The following is a 9145-nucleotide window of genomic DNA, read 5'->3' as shown; positions in this document are numbered from 1 at the left end:
TTGGCATTTGTCACTACCCTCCATCCACATGAATGGCTTTCGGGCTGGATTGGAACCTGCAACTCATTACATGTATTTATGGGAAAAAATATTTGAGGATAATCCATTGAAGTGAACAAAGCATAAAGAATTCCAACCTTCACAACTAAAAATTGGATTTCAGTCAGCATCTTTGGCATGGGTGGACAATTCTCCAGTGTCTCTATAAATCTTGTAGCAACACTGTCCAAAATTCTTTATTAAAAGTATGTGCTTGAGGTTCTGCTTGTGGTTTACAAAATGTGTATGCTACTATACTTACAATTTTGCTTGACCATGTACTCCAGCAAGAGAATTGACAAAGTAGCATTTTCTTTTCACAATATCAATTGCAATTAAACTCCAATGTGAGCTATAAAAACAAGCCTCAGTTAGCCTTCTAACATGAATTAGTAAATTCTCTTCACAAGGTGTAGGTAGGAAACTTACCTCTCATGATAAGGAATCAAGAAAATTTCACAGATTTCCAAGTCCACATGAATCAACCACTTTGTGAGCTCTCTAATATTTGTCTCTGCCCTGAGAAAGTGGGAGATAGAAGGGTCTAAAAATTCCACCTTTTGTTGAAGGTCTGGCTCATATGTATGCATCATTAACCTGGTACAAGATATTGTTATATAAAGAGTTCTTGCTATAAACAAAAATACATAGGAAAACAAAAACAACCTGAGGCATGTGATAAGGAGTGGAGAATTGATCTCCTTGGTCCAAGTCCTTGAGAATTTCCAAGGTCTCAGAGTCAAGTGAATTGTAATCCTCCCTAGGATCCTCCTCACTGAATAGAGCGACAATAAAACCAGTAGGATTGACACTCCTCAAGAGGGGCACTAGTTGAGGTTCCAACAGGTCAAGCTCCTTTCTCTCTGCAATTTCCTTGTCTTCCTTTGCTCTCTTTTTCCTTTCCTTTTCCTCTTCTTCAGTAATATCAACTACTCCTACTTCAGGCTCCTTGGGCTTCCTCCATGGAGGAATGTTGAGAATATTAAAGGCCTTAATATCATGCATAGGGACAGGCTCCAACATTCTTGAAAACCTGTATCTCAGCCTCCTGAGGGTGATCATGTCTTTGTCCATCAAAGTAACCCTATGGGCATGAGCTGCACAGATATAGGCATCTTGGAAAAGCTCAATCATAAAGTCCTCAGAAGCCTCCTGGATACATGCCAATGCAGTTCTAGTCCACCTCATGTCAATCTTGTACTTCTCTGCAACTTGTCTGCATAGTCTTTGGAAGGGCAGTTTGGGAATTGCAAGATTGATGGCCTTTATGGCCTTCCTTATCTCTCTTAGACATTTGACCCCCTGCTTGAACTTTCTCTTTGTAAGGAGAGGCTTAAGCTGCACTGGCTTGAAAGCTTTCCTCTGATGTGTAGTTTTTCTTTTTCTTGGTTGAGGGTCAGGTGTGCTTGGTTTAGGGTCCTTCCTCTGAGATATGCTCTCCTTTGGTTTTGAAGTACCAGCTAAAGCTTTGCTAGGCTGAGCTTCTTCTTCATCTTTGGATAGAGGCTTATCAACCGGCTTATCAACCTTCCTTGCAGTCTTCTTGGTCCTTGCCATCTTCAAAAGGGATAGGAATGATTGTTACACAACAAACATTAGTAAAAAAAGTAAACGATGTATATTTAGTGGCACACATTTCCGTACATAGTGGAACACATTGCGGTGACACCCCGTACGCGAAATCACAAAGGGACCAATGTCCTCACACTTACGGTGATCGCGCACGGGGTGACGGAGCATTACACATAGGCGGTGACACTTCGTACGCGAAATTGCGAAGGGAGCACAGTCCTCTCACTTACCAAATTCGCGCACGGGGTGACGGGAGTCCCAAGCGGTGAAAACCTCTTAAACCTCTTGAGACACATATTGTATGCATGGTGAAAATAGTGGCACACATTGCGGTACACATCGTAAACATGATCACATTTGTGGACATAGTGGAACACATTGCTTTGAAACTCTGTACGCAAAATGACAAAGGAGGCAAAGTCTTCTCACTTACGAATATCGCGCACGGTGTGACGGTCAAAGCGCTCGAAGTTTTGGGTTGTGGAAGTGCGAGAACCGGGTAAAACCTCCTTCAAAATGCGCTTAGTTTGGGATCTGAGGAGGTTTATATAGGGTGCATGGCGCAAATCCCTAGGCGCATAAAAACTAGCCGTTGGACCAAACTTCGAGGCGGCAACCGATTTGCACACCCCCCGAGGCGGCGTTTTTGGCCATAAAAGGAACCTACCCAACCCGTTTTTTCGCTTATTGTCATTCACAAGGCTTCGAATTTAAGCCTCCAACCCTCCAAGCGACACACCGCGACACCCGTGCGCGATTTTGGGGGACGTCAACCTCTTCCTAGCAATAGGAAATCGCGTACCAAGTGTCACTCTGTGCGCGTAGTTAGTGAGTGCCGAGTTTCTCTTAACTTCTCAAAGTTCGCATAGCAAGTGACAAACTTAGCATGTCACAATTTTATGTAATTCTTTTTTGCTTGCGCTTAATTTGTGCGCTTAATTTGCTTGACAATTTTATGCTTTTAATTTGTTTGTAGACTTGATATAAAGAAGGGTGGTTAATGTCTTGATAGACTTCTCTTTTCTCTTTTTCAGCTGAGCATTTGTGGATTGTCATAATGGATACAGAGGATATACAAGAGACCGCTGATGACAGGCTGATGTCTTTTCTTTACAAAGTTAATGAACTTACAAGATTTCAAAGTGTCAAACAGATTTTTAATGCTGCCTTTGATCTTCAAGCACTTGTGGATGGCTTCTCTACACAAATTAGTGACTTGAAAGAGATATATACAGAATTGATCAGAGATCACAGGCTTGACAATCTTGTTCATTTTGTTGATATATGCAAAGCAGGTAGCTTGTCAAGGACAGGTATTGCAAAGAAGTGGTCAAGCCTTCATCCAGACTGGCAAAAGATCATAAAGCCTTGCAAAATTTCATGGTAATATGCATTGCCAGTTGGTAGATTTTGACCTTGGACTTATCATTTTCTTCAGTGTACTCCCAACACCAGAGGGCAAAGAGATTCCAAAGCAGATTTCCCAGGCTGAGGAGGACCAGGAGAAAGAGGAGATAGAGATGGAGTTCCATGAAGAGGAAGAGAAGCTACAAAGCACTGAGATGCTAGACATTGCAAAATTTAAAGCAGAAAACATCACTAAAGTGGAGAATGTTGACATTGAGGATGAAGATGTTGATCCTTTGCATTGCACAGCAACATTTCCCACATACAAAGTTAACAAAAAGGAATATGTTTTGCTGAATGACATTCAGCTTAAAATCTTCTACGGGTTGTGTTATATAGCATGTATTGGTCCCGCTTCGTTTCTCCTCTTTTCAAACAGTTTTCACATCAGGTGCAGGCATTTTCCATGGTTGACAACAACATAGATGTGTTCAAGATGTTTGTTGCTGAGGATAGATTGGATGGGGAAAATTAACCTATGTGGGCTTACATGATCCAACACGTCCTTGTGTCAAAGGGCGTTTGGAATATTGTGAAAGGCATTGATGTACGTCCTAGTCCTGAGGATGTAGGCGATGTTGAGGATGTTGCAAGTTTTGGTGGCATGATTGCTGCTGTTAGAAATATTTTGCCTATGACTGAACAGGCTTGTTGGGATGTAAGAGATGCGCACGCTCATGCATTGATTGTGTTGTCTTTGAAGCGCACTACTACTCCTCACATTTGTTCAACAAAATCTACAAAACAAGCTTGGGATATTCATGCTGGTCTTTATGTAAGTCACAATGAGGCTGTAATTGCATTGCTACCTAAAGAGCTAGAGTCGAAGATTATGCATGAGGAAGTTGAGATGAACACTTTTCTTGCTGGTGCCAGGATATAAATGAGAATTTTTTTTTCCCAAGAAAAAGATCCTTCTATTAGTTAATGAAACTGCCCATAGGGCTACAACCACCTCTACAAGAGAGGGCTACAACACTCATGAGAGGGAGACTATCCCAATGAAAAAACAACATATGTACAATGAGGCTAAATCAAGAGATGGGAGGAGGGAAGAGCCATAGAGGTGGATGATAGTGCCATCTGAGCACACCCTAGACCATGGTGGAAAAAGGCCCAGGGCACCAGAGTCAAAGGAAAGCCTCTCTGTGCTCCCGCTTGCGGTCGGAGCTACCCTGGAGTCTCTCGAACTGTCCTCTGAGAGTATGGATCAGCTCAAGCCAAGATCCCAAATAGTCTCAGCTGGTGGTACTTGGTGAGACTCAAATATGCGAAAGCTGCAAGCCCACCAGATGAACTAGAGTGTCAGGCCACATATGAGCTCCCTACACTCCTCTCTCTCATTGCACCACTCCTATGGAGTAAGCTCTATATAGCAGGCTGGAGTGTAGATCGAACCCCCTGCATCACGATCATCCTGCTGGTGGAGGATAGCTCAAAATGAAGTGCCGGGCCCGTGAGAGTGGACCAAGCAACTGTCCCCCAAGTGTATTGCCGAGCTGTGGAAAGAGATGGCATTAGTCAAAGAACACGAAGCCAAACCCGCTGTGCCAAAGGATAGTCCCAAAGACAGTGACACTGACTCTCCACAAGATGGTACAAGCTGCACATGATGCCGAGAAACCACTATGTACAAGCCAACTCCAAGTTGCTGTAGCTCAATGTGCAACCAGCCACTGGAACAAAGTGACTCACCTTGGCTGTCTGGAGTCCCACAACCTTTCCCAAAAAGTTGACAAGAACTCGACTGTGAGACCCTCCTCCTGCCAATGAGGTGCTGCTCTCTATGAGCTACTAGTATGTGATGTCCCAGTCGAACAATGTACAACAAGAAAGGGACACCTGGATGGTCTGTTGAGGAGAAATGATCCCTCCAAAACCACTCTCCAGGATCCCACTGCACTCATGCTAGTGGATAGCTCTTCCAAGCCCATAGTCTCCAAATGCCAGCAGTCTCTAGAGTTGTTGGGTCAAGATCTATGACACAAGTCCTCCCACAGATGCCCACAACTCGGATCCTTTGAAAATAGCACTCTGCCACCTATGGGGCCTCTACTAAAACTCGGTGTAACCGACCCTCACCCTGTAGCTCAAAAAAGAGGGAGGGTACAGTCTCTGAGCAAGCCCAAACTGCGATGAGAACCTCCAGTCGTGTGAAGGCCCCCATCCATCTGGGCGCTGCTGACTTGAGAGGAGCAAGCCACTCAGCTGGTACTGCCTCTGAGATGTCCTGACACATGCTCTGCACCTCTCATGCCCTGTAGCTGGATGCCCTGCAGCTCCTCTGACAAGCCTGAGAACTGTAGCCAGTCACCTATGTTAAAGAATATGATGTTAAAGAATATGGCCGTTGTGCTATGGGCGGCCAAACACTGACTATATTATGTTGTAAATATACTTTGGATAATAGTTCAAAAAGAAGAAGAGAGCAGCACGTTGAATGGCTGCTGTCGGGTAACGATTGTGTGTGTGTCTTGATGTGTGTTAGTGTGTGTGCGTAGTCCTCTTTCCTACCTTCTCCATCACCTGCACACTCTACAAAGTGGTATCAGAGCTCAGTTTAAGGAGCTGTAGTCAATACACAAGTTTCCGCAGCTCTGAAAAACAACAAAAAAGAGAGTTTTTTTTGGTCATAACTCCCTCACCCGACTCGGAATACAGTGATCCAGGAGTCTATCTTTATGTTTTTGGGCATTCTGGATGCATTGGCATACTCAGATTTTGCAAAATCTGCAACAAAAATTTTCTGCAGCAGCAAACAGCCAGCTTACACAGGCATATGAGATTTTCAGTTTTGCACTGGGTAGTAGATTTACAGGTTACAGGTGAAGAATTCAACATTTACACAGGTTTTGGAGAGCGACATAGAGCTTTTGCATCATGATATTCTATTATCAAAGATTATGTTTGGTTGTTGTGGGTCCGTTATGGACAACAGCCTATGTAAGAAAGGTTGTGGGAAGAAGTTGAGGCGGTTATATTGTCAGATTGAGTACTTTGTGGTTATGTATGGATATGCGGTTAATGTATTTTGGAAAACTGCAACCTTTGTGAGGGTCGAGTGAGGTTTTTTGAAGCCTTTCCTTGGGAGCTTTGGTACCTTGGCAAGGTGGATTAGGTATTGGAGCGAACCCCCGACTGGCCCCGTTAAAGACCTCATATGTCGTTTACGACTATGGGATGAAGGTGGATGTATGGATATGTGGTACAGGATAGCGTATGGATTGCATTTTCATATAGGTCCATGTGGACATTGTTTTAGAGTATTTATGCATAGTATTGAGTCAGTCTGTGGCAAAGTGAGTCAGTGGATTTTCCCTTGGCAGTGAGAGATTTTCTGTCAGTGTTTATGAGCACTTTGGTTGAGATTGTCACTTGAGATATTGTCCAAATACAAATAGAACTCTGCCAAATTTTTGTCAAAATCCTTTGGAAGCAATTGAGAGAGTGAAGATGGCAGAAAGTTCAACTCAAGTCACACAGATTGTTGGAGAGAAGCTAACCAGAGAGAACTACAACATATGGTCTTACAGGATGGAGAACTTTATCATGGGCAAAGGTTTATGGGACTACATTACAAGTGAACAAGAGTGTCCCGAGGTTGGTTTGGAACCAAACAGAGAGAATGTTGAAGCACATAAAACATGGCAAGTAGGAGTAGAAGCTTACAAGAAGTGGATCGAGAATTCAAGGAAAGTGATGCATTGGATTTCACTGTGCATTAGTGAATTCTTTATACCACATGTGAAGAAGGATCAACCTCCAAAGGAAGCATGGGAGATACTAGCAAGGATGAACAGCTCCAATACAGACCACGAAAAGTTCACTTGAAGCAAAGGTTACATTGTGTATGGTGAGGAAATAGATCAATATCAGATTATGTGACAAAGATAAAGCAAATACAGGAAGATCTTGCGAGCATTAATGTTGAAGTTCCAAATGATGACTTAGTTTCAGTGACATTGAATGGTTTGGGACCGGAATATAAGTCATTGGATACATCTATATCTGTTTGAAGAGACATGCCTAATTTTGAAGAGTTAGTAAACCTTTGTTTGCAAGAAGAGGTGAAGTTAGGAAAGTCAGGTCCTTCTACATCAAAAAACAATTCCAGAGATCACGTTTTTTACTCTAGAGGTCGTGGAAACAATAGAGGTGGAAGAGGAAACTATGGCCGTGGAAACAATGCTGGAAGAGGTCAATGGCAAAACCAACAAATTCAAAGTTACAATGATTAAAGCCATAGAGGCAAGGGGAGAGCCCAACCTCGTGGACGTGGAGGTGGACGATTTGTACATCCTCAAAGAGATGGATATTGTAACAGATGTGGCATTTATGGTCACTTTGAAAGAGAATGTTACACAAGGCTAAATCAAAATCGTGATCGTGGTGGAAGAGGCCGAGGTTATGGAAGACATGGAGGAAAATTTGCTAGATACAATCCTCATGATCAAAATATATATGACAATAGATCGAGTGGACATTTATTTCCTATGGAGCATGTTGTTGGAAGCATGGTGGAGCCACATCATACAGATGATTGGTATTTAGATAGTGGTGCCACAAATCATATGACATATCATGGTGAATGGTTTGACAGAAAAGAGAAGTTAGAAGAGGATGAGTTTGTTTCTACAGATGATGATACTATGCATTTGATTACGCATGTTGGTTCAGTTCCATTGCTAGAAAAAGACAAGACATACAACACATTGGGAGATGTTCTATATGTGCCTTCAATCATAAAGAATTTAGCATCAGTTGGACAAATGACAGATCAAGGGTTGCAAGCCCGTTTTAACTATTATGGCTGCTTCATAGAGGAGTTTCACAAAGGCAAACCAGGCAAGATATTGACACGTGGAAGAAAGAAAGGTCGGTTGTTCTCATCGGATGCTGGAGATCCATGTTTACACAACGGTATATATGCAAACAAATCAGCCACTCAAGATGATTGGGCAGAGTTATGGCATAAGAGGATTGGTCATGTCAATTTTAGAAGACTAAAGCATATGCAATCAAATCAAATTGTACGTGGGTTACCAATGTTTGGCAGATTGAATTTTGATCATGTTTGTGAAGCTTGTCAATTTGGAAAGCAATCTCGTTTACCATTTCCAAAGAGGGGGAGAATTAGCCAAAGTCCTTTGGAAATTGTTCATTCAGATATTTGGGGACCTTGTGATCATGCTACACCAAATGGTTGTCGATATTTTATCACATTCACAGATGATTACAACAAAATGACATGGGTTTACTTTCTAAAGGCAAAGTCAGAGGCATTCAAGGTATTCTTGGAGTTCAAAGTTATGGTTGAGAAAGAGAATGGTTGTCAAATTAAATGCCTACGTACAGATGGAGGTGGAGAGTACATGTCACACAAGTTTTGATGATTACTTACGTGAACAAGGCATAAGAAGACAGATTACTTGCAGATACACACCACAACAAAATGGAGTTGCTGAGAGAAAGAATAGAGTCATAGCAGAGATTGCAAGGGCCATGATGAATGAGATGAATATGCCATTAACATATTGGGTTGAAGCACTTCATACAGCAGTACACATTATGAATCGAACACCAACAGCTGCCATTCATGAAATTTCACCTTATGAGAGACTTTATGGGATCAAGCCAATAGTTTCTTACATGAAAGTTTATGGATGTGTTCGCTATGTTCATGTGCCAAATGAAGCAAGAAAGAAGATGGAGCCAAAGGTAGTGAAGTGTATATTCTTGGGCTATCCATTTGAAAAGAAAGGTTACAAGTGCTATGATCCTACGACAAGTTTATGTCAGTAGTGATGTCAGATTTTGTGAGCATGAACCATGGTATAAACCAAAGCCAGTGATGATAGAAGATGAGTATGAAGAGAAAGAGAATGTGCATCATGTTGTTAATAAGCTAGAACCATCAACAAGAACTATTTCAAGACCACATATGGCAGAGGAGAGTACAGGAAGTGTCAACCCATGGAGCGGTCGTTTGTGAGATAAGAAGCAAGACGAGAAAGGCAAGAAGAAAGTGGTTGAGGAGAGTTCTGGAGATGAAAGCTTTGATGAATAGCATGGTTTACCACATTTGAGGACACCTGGCAGTAAGCATGCTGAGAAATATGTACCCCCA

The sequence above is a fragment of the Adiantum capillus-veneris genome, chromosome 23 (genome assembly GCF_014529385.1).
Source record: "Adiantum capillus-veneris isolate H3 chromosome 23, ASM1452938v2, whole genome shotgun sequence".
Classification (NCBI taxonomy): domain Eukaryota; kingdom Viridiplantae; phylum Streptophyta; class Polypodiopsida; order Polypodiales; family Pteridaceae; genus Adiantum; species Adiantum capillus-veneris.
Note: the sequence above shows the minus strand (reverse complement) of the source record.